This window comes from Pan paniscus, chromosome 1 (genome assembly GCF_029289425.2).
Source record: "Pan paniscus chromosome 1, NHGRI_mPanPan1-v2.0_pri, whole genome shotgun sequence".
Taxonomy (NCBI): Eukaryota; Metazoa; Chordata; class Mammalia; order Primates; family Hominidae; genus Pan; species Pan paniscus.
This window is the reverse complement of record NC_073249.2, coordinates 8,512,336-8,527,145: the sequence shown is the minus strand read 5'-3', so window position 1 is coordinate 8,527,145 and position 14,810 is coordinate 8,512,336. Positions and strand designations below refer to the sequence as shown.

General features: G+C 43.9%; 1 pseudogene; it reads right to left on the bottom strand.

Annotated features, from left to right (window-relative positions):
- Positions 1 to 3,485: 3,485 nt before the first annotated feature.
- Positions 3,486 to 13,307, bottom strand: LOC100977393 (small ribosomal subunit protein uS17-like; annotated as a pseudogene).
- Between the last annotated feature and the right edge of the window lie 1,503 nt (positions 13,308 to 14,810).

Genomic DNA, 14,810 nt, shown 5'->3' with positions numbered 1-14,810 from the left:
ACACGACTTAAATTTATATCTAATTGTTGGTGTCCATGACTCTATTTGGAATTGTTGGAATGCAGGTAGAAAACCATAGCTCTCATTTACTCTCCAGAAAGCTTTCTGACAGGCTGCTCAAAAAACAAATATAAAAATGTCATGGCTGTGGCTTAAAATTGTGAATGAATACCTCATTGCCTACAAGACAAGGTATAAATTTCTGTAACATTATAGTCAGAGCCCTTCTCAACATGACTCTAATTTACTTTGCCAGTCTTCTTTCCTGACACGTCGTGACCACACACACACATCTGTTCTCTGGCTCCTCCAAACAATTTGACCTCTCAAACAAGCACACGCGTGACTTCCGCCCTTTCCTCATCCTCTTCTCTCAGCCTAGGTATGCCCTCCTTCCAATTTTTCACCTGTCTAAATCCTCTTCATTCAACAAGGCCCTGTTCAAATATCATTTCCTCTGTTAATCCCTTTCTGTCATCAAAGACTGAATTGATTCTTCCTCTCTAGTTTGTCCCAAGGCAGTTTGCTCAGATCACTGTTATGTCAATTTATTTCCTATTGCAGTTAAATATACACATGCCTGCGGGTATTTCACATAGATGCATGCGCCTGTCTCCCGTACTCCAATATGAACGCTTTTAGACAATGACCTTATATGTTTTATTTTTGCTTCTCCAGTGCCTTGTATATGATGGGTATACCAGAAAAGTTTGTTAAATGAATTTAAAAAATGAAAGAAATTATAGAGAAAGGATAACACATCAGATTCCTAGATAAATCAGTAAGAACCTAGGCTGTGTCAATAGAATAGTAGAATTGAAAAAGGGGAGAAATAAAGGAGATCCGTGGCATGGTTTGGATAGAGGAAATAAGAGAAATGGGACCCAAAAGCCCTTTGGTACCCACAATGGGACTGAATGGTGGCACTGGAAAGGAGATGGGAAAGGCACTGGGAGGAGATGGGAAGAGCAGCATTGGCGAGAGGGTCAAGATGGAGTGGGCAAAGGTAGGTGTGGAGTTCTGCTGGGTCTCAGGTGACAGCAGGGCAGATAGAAGAGGTCCCAGCAGATATAAAACATGTGAGTCTGGGGCTTGGGTGACACTGAGAGCTACCTAAAAATTTGTGCATGATGTCCTGGGAGATGAACTCAAGAAAGACAACATGTGGGAAAAAAGAAGGGAATCGAAGCCAGAGACTTGGGTGATAACATTTAAGGGTTGGAAGGAAAACGTAAACCCAACAAATAGATAAAGCCAGCAAAATCAGATACAGAATTTCCTAAATTGTACCTAGAACTCTAATGATAACGGATCCTGGAAATTCCAGTTTGTATCCTTTCATCCCCTGAAATACTGATTTGGGGGGACGTAGAAAGGGAAAGAATGGATACCAAATGCCAATTGACCTATTCAATGTTTTGGAATTAAGAGGTTACATTTGACCCATAAGAGAGCAGTTTTAGTAAGCTGGGAAGATGAAAAAGCAAGTTGAATAGGTAAGAAATGAAGAGGAAGAAGGAAGAGAAGCACTGGGGGTAGACAGTCCTTTTGCAAAGGTTGCATCCTTTTCTTGAAGAATCTACAGGATCGCCTAAGGATTAGGAGCACAGCCTATGGATTTCTTTGTTGCTGTTGCTTATTTGTTTGTTTGTTTGTTTGTTTGTTTGAGACTGAGCTTCACTCTTATTGCCCAGGTTGGCGTGTAATGGCACTATCTCGGCTCACTGCAACCTCTGCCTCCCAGGTTCAAGCGATTCTTCTTCCTTAGCCTCCCAAGTAGTTGCGATTATAGGCGCCCACCACCATGCCCAGAAAATGTTTTGTATTTTTAGTAGAGACAGGGTTTCACCATGTTGGCCAGGCTGGTCTTGAACTCTTGACCTCAGGTGATCCGCCCGCCTCAGCCTCCCAAAGTGTTGGGATTACAGGTGTGAGCCAACGCGGCCAGCCCCAGCCTATGGATTTCAATCTCAGCTCTGCCACTGATTAGCTGTGTGATTCCAAGTGAGTGCCACAAGCTCTTTGATTCTGTTTTCTCATTTGTAAAGTGAGAATAATAATACTGTTTGTAGGATCTACTATGAGGGCGAAATGATTCAATCCATGCCGAGTGCTCAGCACAGTACTTGGCACCTTGCAACATACAAAGGAGTTGCTGCTCTCATCAATTTTGCTCCATGCCTTTTTGAGCAAGCATCCCTGATTAAGCACCAATTTCTTAACTTGGTGTTGTATACGTTTTATCTTAATTAGGTGAGGTGTTGTATTAGTTGTATTAGTTTGCTGGGGCTGCCATAACAAAATATCACAGCTGAGTGGCTTCAGCAACAGAGATTTACTTTTTCACAATTCTGAAGGCTAAAATCTGAGATCATGGTGTCAGCAGGGTTGGTTCCTTCTGAGGCCTCTCTCCTTGGCTTGTAGATGGCCATCTGCTTCCTGTGTCCTCACATGGTCTTTTCTTCTGTGTCTGTGTTCTAATCTCCTTTTCACGTAAAGACATCAGTCATATTGGATTAGAAGCCTAGTGACCTCGTTGTAATCTCATTAACTCTTTAAAGACCCAATCCCCCAATATGGTCATATTCTGGGGTACTGGGGGTGAGGATGTCAATGTACAAACTTTTTGGAGTTTGTCCCATGACAAGTGTGTTTGTTGTTGTTGTTGTCTGTTTTTGTTTTTGTTTTTTGAGACAGAGTCTTGCTCTGTTGCCCAGGCCGGAGTGCAATGGCGTGATCTCGGCTCACTGCAGACTCTGCCTCCCAGGTTCAAGTGATTCTCCTGCCTCAGCCTCCTGAGTAGCTAGGATTATAGGCTCCCGCCACCATGCCTGGCTACTTTTTGTATTTTTAGTAGAGATGGGTTTTCACCATGTTGGCCAGGCTGGTCTCAAGCTCCTGACCTAAAGTGATCCACCTAACTTGGCCTCCCAAAGTGCTAGGATTACAGGCATGAGCCACCATGCCCGGTCCCATGACAGGTGTTTTTGACCAAGAAAAGGCACCCTATTTATATTTTATTATTCAAGAAGGCAAATTTTGAAGCATGTTAAAGGACTAAGAGAAAAGTTTCCATTGGAGGAAAAACTCAGAAACTCAGAGTGGTGAAACCCAGATTTGCTTAGGTTTAGTTTGTTTGTCTGTTTGTTTGTTTCTGAAACACAGTCTTGCTCTGTCGCCCAGGCTGGAGTGCAGTGGCATGATCTCGGCTCACTGAAAACTCCATCTCCCAGGCTCAAGCGATTCTCTTACCTCAGCCTCCTGAGTAGCTGGGATTACAGGCACATGCCAACACATCCAAATTTTTGTATTTTTAGTAGAGACAGTGTTTCACCATGTTGGCCAAGCTGGTCTTGAACTCCTGACCTCAGGTGATCTGCCTGCCTTGGCATCCCAAAGTGCTGGGATTACAGGCGTGAGCCACCGTGCCGGCCACTTGCTTAGATTTAGATAGCTAATGAGTGGTAAGGGATTCCACTGAGTTCTAACCCAACATTCTTATCTACTTCCCCCCGCCCCCATTCCTCAGCACCACTTCTGCATGTCATTCTAAGTTTGCACGCCTCTTCGTATATGAGAATGATTCTTACAGCTTCTGGTGATTGGATGCTTTATTCAATAGAGCTGTTATTTCCCTGGGGCTGAAAGGCGAGACATAGGCAGTTTTACAAGAGAGATTGAAAAATATAACAATGACACAAAAGGGTGGGGCTGTCCCAAGAGGACTGCTTGCTACTGTGTGCTTGCTTCAAATCTCCACTAACTCCTCATAAAACCTGGGACTGGAATTCTCCAGGCCCCACGGCTGCTATCACAGCTGCCTGTACCACACATGTGCCTCCCTGATGTGGCAAGGGTGGCCATATGTGGCTTATTAATAAACTTTCTCTGTCTTACAGATTGCCTCGAAGATGCCAGATTTCCCCAAAGACTCTGTTTGCTGGACTGTCTCCCTCTTTAAGTTTCCAGGAGCTATAAACACAGCCATCTCTGTCTTAATTCTTAACGACTGGAGGTAAAAGATTCTGCTACTCTAATGCATTCAATCTAAACAGGTGATCTATTATTACAAGGGATTAAATTAAACAGTATATCGCTTTGATATGGTTTGGCTGTGTCCCCACCCAAATCTCATCTTGAATTACAGCTCACCTAATACCCTCGTGTTATAGGAGGGCTCCAGTGGGAGATAATTGAATCATAGGGACGGTTTCCCCCATACTGATCTCGTGGTAGTGAGTAAGTCTCATGAGATCTGATGGTTTTGTTTTTTGTGTTTTGTTTTTTGTGTTTTTTTGCCTGGGAATGAGAAAATAAATTTATTTCGTTGTGGGGAGCAGGCTGATGTCCAGCCTCAGAGCTCCTGGAACTGCTTCTTGGTGCTGGCGGCCTTGGTGACCTTGAGCACATCAAAGCACACCGTCTTGCTCAGGGGCCGGCACTCACCCACTGTGACGATGTCACTGATCTGGATGTCCCTGAAGCAGGGGGAGAGTTGTACGGACATATTCTTGTGGCCCTTCTTGAAGTGGTTGTACTTGCAGATGTAGTGCAGTCTCAGCAGATGACAGTGATCCTCTGCATCTTCGTCTTGGTCACCACGCCAGAGAGGACCCACCCTCGAATGGAGACATTCCCAGTGAAGGGGCATTTCTTGTCAATGTGGGCGCCCTCAATAGCCTCTTGAAGCCCAGACTGATGTTCTTGGCGTACAACGGGGACTTCTCCTGCCAGTGTCTCCCAGCAGGACCCTCTTCTTGTTTTGAAAGGTGGTCGGCTGCTTTTAGTAGGCACCGTCTGTCTGAATGTCCGCCGTCTTCCTGGCCGCCTGAAAAAAGGGTCTGACGGTTTTATAAAAGGAAAGTCCTTTCACTTGGCTCTCATTCTCTCTTGTCTGCCACCATGTAAGATGTGACTTTTACCTTCTGCCATGATTGTGAGGCCTCCCAGCCACGTGGAACTGTGAGTCCATTACACCTCTTTTTCTTTATAAATTTCCCAGTCTCGGGTATTCCTTTATCAGCCATGTGAAAATGGACTAACATACACTTCTTTCTTCATTGTCTTCTGTGAGACACTAGATTTTGGAGGTTAAGGGAATTTGATTTGGATTTCTGGCTCCGCCTGTTCTTACTAGGTGTATAACATTTTGCAAGTTACCTAGCCATCCTAATACTGTTTTTCTTATCTCTAAAGTGGGGATAATAACAGAGTCTTCTCCTGAAGGTTATTGTGAGGATTAAATGAAAAGATGTAGGTGACACTAGTTGTGTAGTCTGAGACAGAATATGTACTCAATAAATGTTAGCTATTATGGTTAGTATACATCTTGCAGGAGGATGGGAACGAACATGGGAAAAGTAACTAAGAATTAGCTTTTGGTTCCTACCAAGCAGTTGGAGTTTGGGTCTTAAGTTTTCAACTTGATATGTCATATATAAAATTCTTTTGCAAACTACCTATCAGGTACTACGATTACTACTTGGGCGACTGGATCATTAGAAGCCCAAACTTCAACATCAAGCTATAGACTCATGTAATAAACCTACACATGTACCCCGTGAATCTAAAATTACAAAATAAATAAATAATTCATTAATTATTATTATTTTTTGAGACAGGGTCTCACTCTGTCTCCCAGGCTGGAGTAAAATGGCACAATCTCAGCTCATGGCAACCTCCAATTCCCAGGCTCAAGCAATCCTCCCACCTGAGCCTCCCAAGTAGCTGGGACTATAGGAATGCACCGCCACAACTGGCTAATTTAAAAAAATATTTTTTTCTAGAGCTAAGGTCTCACTGATTGCCCAGGCTGGTCTCGAATGAACTCGTGTGCTCAAGCGGTTCTCCCACCTCAGTCTCCCAAAGTGCTGGGATTAGAGGTGTAAGCCACCATGCCCAGACATGAAATTCTTTTTTTTTTTTTTGAGACACAGCCTCACTCTGTCACCCAGGCTGGAGGGTAGTGAGCTCGGCTCACTGCAACCTCTGTCTCCTGGGTTGAAGCAATTCTCCTGCCTCAGCCTCCTGAGTACCTGTGATTAATGGCATCCACCACCACACCCAGCTAATTTTTTTCTATTTTTATTAGAGAAGGGGTTTCACGATGTTGATCAGGCTGGTCTGGAACTCCTGACCTCAGGTGATCCGCCCCCACTTGGCCTCCCAAAGTGCTGAGATTACAAACATGAGCCACCGCGCCCGGCCTAAAGTTATTTTTCAGGTGGCTCATCCCCTTTCCTAGCTCATCCTTATTATATGAATGTGTTTAATATTTCTTTCCCATTTTTGCCATTCTCTTTTTATTATTATGAAACAATTCTGGCATATAAAAAGCATGGAGAACAGTACAATTAGTAAGCATGTACCCATAACCTACATTACGGGTAGGTTATGGGTACATGCTTTACAAAGCATTACAAAACATAGTTAAAATCTGAAAGTTTCTGTACACGATCCCCTAAACCTCTCCCAGGTCATCAATCTAAAAAGTCCTACACACCTTTATTCCATCTTAAAATGAAAATTCTGGCAGGAGCTTACCATTTGGACAAAACTTCAAAATGGTAGTTCTGTTTGAGAGCTAGTAAAGGAAGACGGCAATGAATAAAGGCAATGAATATAACTGGGCCTCAAACTCTGAAAATTTTGTTTTCCTAATTGGGATTGTTCATCAGCTCAGAGAGAAAACTGCAGCCACCATTTTTCTCTCATCCACAATATTCAGAGCAATGTTTTTCAAACTCTATTCCCTGACCCCTTAGTAAATCATGAAATCAATTTGGTGGATTAGGATCAGCAAGATTAAAAATAACAAAGCAGACAAAATAGAACAAAAGAAAGGATAAGCAAGGAGAAAATACCAAAGTGTGTAAGGGGGCCAGGCGCGGTGGATCATTCCTGTAATCTCAGCACTTTGGGAGGCCGAGGCAGGTGGATCATCTGAGGTCAGGAGTTCAAGACCAGCCTGGCCAACATGGTGAAACCCTGTCTCTATTAGAAATACAAAAATTAACTGGACATGGTGGCAGATGCCTGTAATCCCAGCTACTTGGGAGGCTGAAGCAGGAGAATCATTTGAACCCGGGAGGCAGAGGTTGCAGTGAGCTGAGATTGCACCACTGCGCTCCAGCCTGGGCAACAGAGGGAGGCTGTCTCAAAAAAAAAGTGTGTTAAGGGTAAATTTTGTTGTGGAAGCTTTTGTTTCCTATTTGTATATGATTATGTATTTGTACATGTACACACAGTTGCTATGTACTATTATATTCCTCTCCCATGGGTTATAATGAAAAAAACCCTGAGACCTGCTGTTGCGAAGACTTGACAGTGTTCCAGAAGGCCTGATGTCCAGTCTCCAGCTTCTTGGTGAGAAGGAAGCGATGAGGTGGGAGGATAATATCAAGGCATTGCTTCAAGGACCAAGGCTTCCGCCTGGAAACTTGCAGCATGAAATATACAGCCTCAGCACTTCTCTCTCCCTATCTAAACCGTTTACTTCCTGGGGCTATACGTGGACAGAAGTACACCCTCCGACCAGAATGCTGAAAAATTTGACAGCCAAGCTTGAGTCTTATTTATCCTTGTGTTCTCAATCCTTCTTACTGCCCAGTGATTTTCAAAGCCATATGCATAAATTAGGTACTTCATTAAAGGTGTTTCAGGGATACCTGAAATGTGTCTGAATCAGGTATGGTAAGGCACGCAGACGTGGAAACGACTGTCAAGAGAGAAGATGTTATTTGTACTTACAGATCCCTGGAAACAGGGGCTACAGCAGGCCACACAGGGCCACACGGGGAAGGACTGGGGTCTGTCGGGACACAGAGGGAGCGAGGGGTAAACAGGGGCAAGAGACTTTACTGTGGTTCTGCTGGAAGGAACAGGCTAGGCAGGGTAAGTAGGCTGAGCAGGTTCAGGGTCAGCTGGTTTGAATAATTTCAGTGGGCCTTGGGGTTGGGGGTGATGCCCCTAGTTTTGGTAACTGGTCCTGAGGTAAACAGGACACATGGTGGATAGTGGCCCTGAGTGCGAGAGCCTTGAGAGAGCCCGAGGAAGGAGGCGGTTGGGAGTCTGGGCTATGGCTTGGTTGGTTTGCACATGTGAGGTGTGCTGTGAGGCAAAATGTTCTCTACCTCTAGGAATTTGCTAGCCCTGAGAGGAGGCCTCTTTCCAGGGTCAGTAAGGCCCCAAGATGTCAAAGGATCAAACATACAAAAAAGGATCGCTGGAGGCCAGGAGTTCGAGACCAGCCTGGGCAACACAGTGAGGCCCCATCTACACACAAAAAAAAAAAACTAAAAAAAAGACATGATTAAAACAGTTTTTGAAATGGAGATAGAGTATCTGACTGATACAGTTTTTCTGTGCTCATTCTATTGTGAGGCAAAAAGTAGAATATTTAGGCCGGGTGCAGTGGCTCACACCTGTAATCCCAACACTTTGGGAGGCCGAGGCGGGCAGATCATCTGAGGTCGGGAGTTCATGACCAGCCTGAGCAACATGGAGAAACCCTGTCTCTATTAAAAATACAAAATCAGCCGGGCGTGGTGGCGCATGCCTGTAATCCCAGCTACTCAGGAGGCTGAGGCAGGAGAATTACTTGAACCCAGGTGGCAGAGTTGCAATGAACTGAGATTGCACCATTGCACTCCAGCCTGGGCAAAAAGAGTGAAACTCTGTCTAAGAAAAAAAAAAAAAGAATATTTGCCCATAATTCATACTCTCTCTCTCTCCTTTTCCTTCCCTTCTTTACATGTCTAGTTTGGTGCTTGGTACATAATGGGCATTCAAAAGTGTTCAGTTTTCTTCCCTTTACATTTAAATATAATAATTTTGGCCAGGCGCGGTGGCTCATGCCTGTAATCCCAGTACTTTGGGAGGCTGAGGTGAGTGGATCACTTGAGGCCAGGAGTTTGAGACCAGCCTGTTCAACATGGTGAAACCCTGTCACTACTAAAAATACAAAAATTAGCCAGGTGTGGTGGCGCATGCTTGTAATCCCAGCTACTCAGGAGGCTGAGGCAGAAGAATTGCTTGAACCTGGGAAGCAGGTTGCAGTAAGTCAAGATCATGCCACTGCACTCCAGCCTAGGCAACAGAGTGAGACTTTATCTCAATAATAATAATAATAGCAACAGAGTGAGACTTTATCTCAATAATAATAATACTTTTGAATTAGTAGATATAAACTAGTTTCGGTGTGAAAGTGGATTCATTAGAACATGTAGTATTATTAAATGATTGTCTCTGCACTTGTGGAAATTAGCATTTCTGGCATACTAAAGCAAAGAAATGTGATAATAGTGGATTGTATTTATTAGAGTTGTCAGGTAAAAATATAGAATGGCCAATTAAATTTGAATTTCAGGTAAACAACAAAAATGTTTATGTATGTCCCAAATATTGCATGAGACATACTCGGGCTAAAAAATATATATATTTGTTGCTTTCTTGAAATTAATATTTAACTGGAAATTCTGTACTTTTATTTACTGACACCTTAATGTGGTAGGCAGAATTCTAAAAACAGCCCCCCAAGATTCAATATCTTAATCTCTGGAGTCTGTGAATCCGGGAATCTACCACTCCCATTATTAAATTCTTACATACAGCTCTGTAGGACACAGTTTACCTTAAGAGAGGAAGGTTTTCCGGTGGGCCTGATCTACGCAAATGGACCATGAAAAGCAGAGAACTTTCTCTGGCTGATAGAAGAAGGGGGCAGAAAAGAGGGCCGAAGACGAAATCACAGAGACTCAGAAAGTGAGAAGGACTCCATGCTCCACGGCTGACTTCGAAGATGGCAAATGCTGCTGAGAAGAAATGTAAGCAACTTTGAGGAACCAAGAACAGCCCTTACCGACAGCTACCAAGGAAAAAAGCACTTCGGCACATCAATTGCAAGAACTCAAATTCTACCAAAACCAGGCTGAACTTGGAATGGTTTCTTCCCCAGTCTCCAGATAACAACGAACCCCAGCCAACACCCTGACCTTTGCCTTTGGCTATCCTGTGCCTGAGACCCTGCTGAACCTTTCTGGAACTACAGAACTATGAGCTAATATTATGAGCATCATTTTCAGCTGCTAAATTGGTGATACTTTTTTTTTTGTTTTTTTTTAGAGACAGGATCTCTCTCTGTTGCCCAGGCTGGAGTGCAGTGGCACAATCGTAGGTCACTACAGCCTCCAATGCCTGGGCTCAAGTCATCCTTTTACCTCAGCTTCCTGAGTAGTTTACGGGCATGCACCACCACACCTGGCTAATTTTTAATTTTTTGGTAGAAATGGGGGTCTCACTATGTGACTAGGCTGGTCTCAGACTCCTGGCCTCAAGCAGTCCTCTTGCCTCAGCCTCCTGAGTAGTTAGGACTACAGGTGCCTGTCACCATGCCCAGCTAATTTTTTCAATTTTTTTTTTTAAGAGACGGAGGTATCTTGCTATGTTTCTCAGGCTGATCTTGAACTCCTGGTCCCAATTGATCCTCCAGGCTTGTCCTCCAGAGTAGCTGGGTTTACAGGCACAAGCCACCCTGCCCAGGTGTGCAGCACTTTCTTATGCAGCAAGAGAAGATGAATACTCCTAGTATTTATATGGCTTTTTTTTCAAAGCTTGTCACATTTTTTTTATTATTATTATTTGATTGTCAAATGTATGAGAGAAACCAGTCCATCAGTAAGATTTATGATGGCCAGGCGTGATGGCTCACACCTGTAATCTCAGCACTTTGGGATGCCAAGGCAGGCAGATCACTTGAGGCCAGGAGTTCTAGACCAGCCTGGCCAACATAGTGAAACCCTGTTGCTACTAAAAATACAAAAAAAATTAGCCAGGCATGGTGGCACTCACCTGTAATCCCAGCTACTCAGGAGGCTGAGACACGAGAATCCTCTCAACCAGGGAGGCAGAGGTTCAGTGAGCCAAGATCATGCCACCACACCCCAGCCTGGGTGATGGTAAAAAAAAAAAAATTTTTTTTTTTTTTTGAAACCAACAAATGTTGAATAAAATACCTGAAGTAAGGCATGGATATTTTTGAAAACCTACATTTTTCTGCTTTTTCCTTCCTTTATGTTTTCCTTCATATTCTGAATAAGGAAGTCATTCTTTTGGAGAGGGATTCCCTTGCTCAGTACTACAGAAGAGTTTTTTAAAAGAAGTGAGCTTTCACAAAGGATTGAAAACTAAAGACAGAGTCAGTTTGAGGGCCTAAAGTTGACAAGATATAGAGAATTAAAGGTCTTCGTAAAGATACAAGAAGAATCGTTCCAAAATGATTCTGTCACTTTGGCTATAGAGATAATGTAAAGCTTTATGTGTGTTCCACAAACTCCTATCTAAGTAAGTACATTTCTCTTTTGTGTGCGTGAAGCAGGGCTAACCCATAGGCAGTGAGTCCAGAGCCAGCCTCCCTTAGTAAATGTCTTTTTTTTTTTTTTTTGAGATGGAGTCTCACTCTGTGGCCCAGGCTGGAGTGCTAGAGTGCAGTGGTGCAATCTCAGCTCACTACAACCTCCGACCACCCTTCCGGGTTCAAGTGATTCTCATGCCTCAGCCTCTTGAGTAGCTGGGATTATAGGCACACGCCACCATGCCATGCTAATTTTTATGCTTTTAGTAGAGATGGGGTTTTACCATGTTGACCAGGCTGGTCTGTAACTCCTGGCCTCAAGTGATCCGCCTGCCTTGGCCTCCCAAAGTGCTGGGATTACAGGCATGAGCCAACATGCCTGGCCATATCTAAGTAAATTTGAAAAGTAGCCTGCCCCATTCTCCAGTCTACATATTGAGGAATAGGATTATCAAGAGAGCTGTAGCCAATAATCTGGTCTATGGGGTTTTTTAAAAGAAAAATCTTAGACAAATTAAGTTTAACAGAGTTTAATTGAGCAAAGAACAGTTTGAGAGTCAGGCAACCCCCAAGCCAGAATGCCTTCAGAGAGCCTCTACCACAGCCATGTGATGGAAGATTTATGGACAGAAAAAGGAAAGGACATGCAGGAAAACGGAAGTGAGGTGCAGAAACCGCGGATTGGTTACAGTTCGGCGTTTGTCTTCTTTGAACACAGTTGGAACAGTCTGCTATCCTTCACTGACTGAAACTTAGTGATTGGCACAAGGGTAGGTTATAGTCTATTTACACCTCCATTTAGGGTATAGTTCACCATGTACAGATAAACCTTTAGGCTGAACTTTAGATATGTAAGGAGGCAGATTTAGACTAAACTTAATTTAACAGACTCTAAGAAATGTAAGGTCAGGCGCCGTGTCTCACACCTGTAATCCCAGCACTTTGGGAGGCCAAGGCAGGCGGATCACGAGGTCAGGAGTTCGAGACCAGTCTGGCCAACCTGATGAAACCCCATGTCTACTAAAGATAAAAAAAATTAGCTGGGCGTGGTGGCACGTCCTGTAATCCCAGCTACTTGGGAGGCTGAAGCAGGAGAATTGCTTAAACCTGGGAGGCGGAGGTTGCAGTGAGCTGAGATTGCACTCCAGCCTTGGTGACAGGGAGAGATTCCATCTCAAAAAAAAAAAAAAAAAGAGTGAAATCATAGGGCTATGGAAAGGGAACCCGTGTGCTGAGTCAGCCTCTGGATAGGGGCCACAGGACTGACTGAGCCAGGAGTCACAGGTCTGGGTGGGGTCCGTCAGTTGCTAGAATGCAAAAGTCTGAAAAACATCTCAAAAGAGCAACCTTAGGTTCCACAATAGTGATGTTATCTACAGGAACAATTGGAGAACTCACAAATCTTGTGACCTCTGGCCACGTGACTCCAGAGCAGTAAGGGATTACAGAAAAACAGGCTAGGGCACATGACTGGTTATCATTTAGCTACATCTACCATTTTAGCAGAATTCAGGCTAATCCTAATCTTGTGGGCTTTCATTAGTCTTACAAAGGCAGTTTCAGTCCCAGAACAAGGAGGGGATCAGTTTTAGGGAGAGACTATGATCATCATTGCTTTAAAGTTAAATTATGGACTAAATTTCTCCCATGGTTAGCTTGGCCTATGCCCAGAAATGAGTGGGGACAGCCAGCCTGTGAGACTAGAAGCAAGGTGGAATCAGCCACGCTACACTTCTTTCACTGTTAGAATCTTTGCAAAGGTGTTTTCACTAGAGGCCTTCTTGTGCTGGCCTAGGGACTCACACTACTCAGAGATGGTGGAGATTGAGCCATGCTAGGTGGTTATCCACGCTGGCCATCCAAGTGGCTCCTCAGAGGGAGGGTCACAGCATTTACCCCGCCCAGCTTCTTTTGATTCCACAGGCAAATTCCCGCTTATTTCTAAGATCCGGTTCATGATCCAGGGAGTCAATACCCACTTTTCTCTGTGCTTTCTTTGACCTAGTAGTTAAAATCATAAGCTCTAGAGGCAGATAAACTTAGGTTTCCTGGTTCTAGAGTTAACTGCCTCTCTAATTTTCAATAAGTTGTTTAATTTCTCTAAGCCTCAGTTTCCACATCTGTAAAACTCATAGTGTATTGTAATAATTAACGTAGACTAGGCGTGGTGGCTCAAACCTGTAATCACAGCACTTTGGGAGGCTGAGGCAGGTGGATCACTTGAGGCCAACGATTCAAGACCAGCCTGGCCAATATGGCGAAACCCTGTCTCTACTAAAAATACAAAAATTAGCTGGGCATGGGCCGGGCGCAGTGGCTCACGCCTGTAATCCCAACACTTTGGGAGGCCGAGGCGGCAGATCACGAGGTCAGGAGATCGAGACCATCCTGGCTAACACAGTGAAACCCTGTCTCTACTAAAAATACAAAAAATGAGCTGGGTGTGGTGGTGGGCACCTGTAGTCCCAGCTACTCTGGAGGCTGAGGCAGGAGAATGGCATGAACCCGGGAGGCGAAGCTTGCAGTGAGATGAGATCCTGCCACTGCACTCCAGCCTGGTGACAGAGCGAGACTTCGTCTTAAAAAAAAAAAAAGTTAGCCAGGCATGGTGGCATGTGCCTGTAATCTCAGCTACTTGGGAGGCTGAGGCAGGAGGATTGCTTCAGTCTGGGAGATGGAGGCTGCAGTGAGCCAAGATTGCACCACTGCACTTTAGCTTGGGTAACAGAGTGAAGTCCCATCTCAAAAAAAAAAAAATTATCAAATAATGTATAAATGCAGTCAGCCTCATGACTGGCATGTGTTACATTTTTAATAATTGCTACCCACTGTCATTATTGATATTATCATTACTTTGTTGTATTGTTATTGTGTTCCTTGGTATTTCTTTCCTATAAAGCTCTGAGCAACTTTGGAGAGCAGGGATCATATTTTATTTTTATTAATTTTCCTGAACATCTACCATGATGTCTGGCACATAATAGACACTCCATAATTGTTTGCTAAATGAATGGATCAATGAATCAGCAATTGCTTTGAAGTGTCCCTGCTGGAAAATGTGTTTGTATGCTTTTTTTTTTTTTTTTTTTTAAAAAAGGAAAAGTATGCAATGGGTTTGGGATAAGGCCAGAGGTTTTTCTTTCATGTAGGTCTGGGACAACACGTTGTCAGCATCCCCGTGAACTTGGAAAGAGAAAACTGGATGACATACCTTCCAGATATATTACATTAGGTGACAGAAAGCCAGCCACGCTTCATTCCTATCCCTATGTGCTTTATAAACAAGTAATCGCTGTAATAACTACCCTGTCCAATGTCTTGCCTTCTCTCTGCTCATGGTCTGTTTCCCTAATTTATCCCCACCACTAAAGCGAGAAGACTGCTCTCAAACTCATGGCTCTGCAGACATGCCAGCATGGTGTTCAGTTCACATTTTGCCTGAGGTGTTACAGCCATGTGG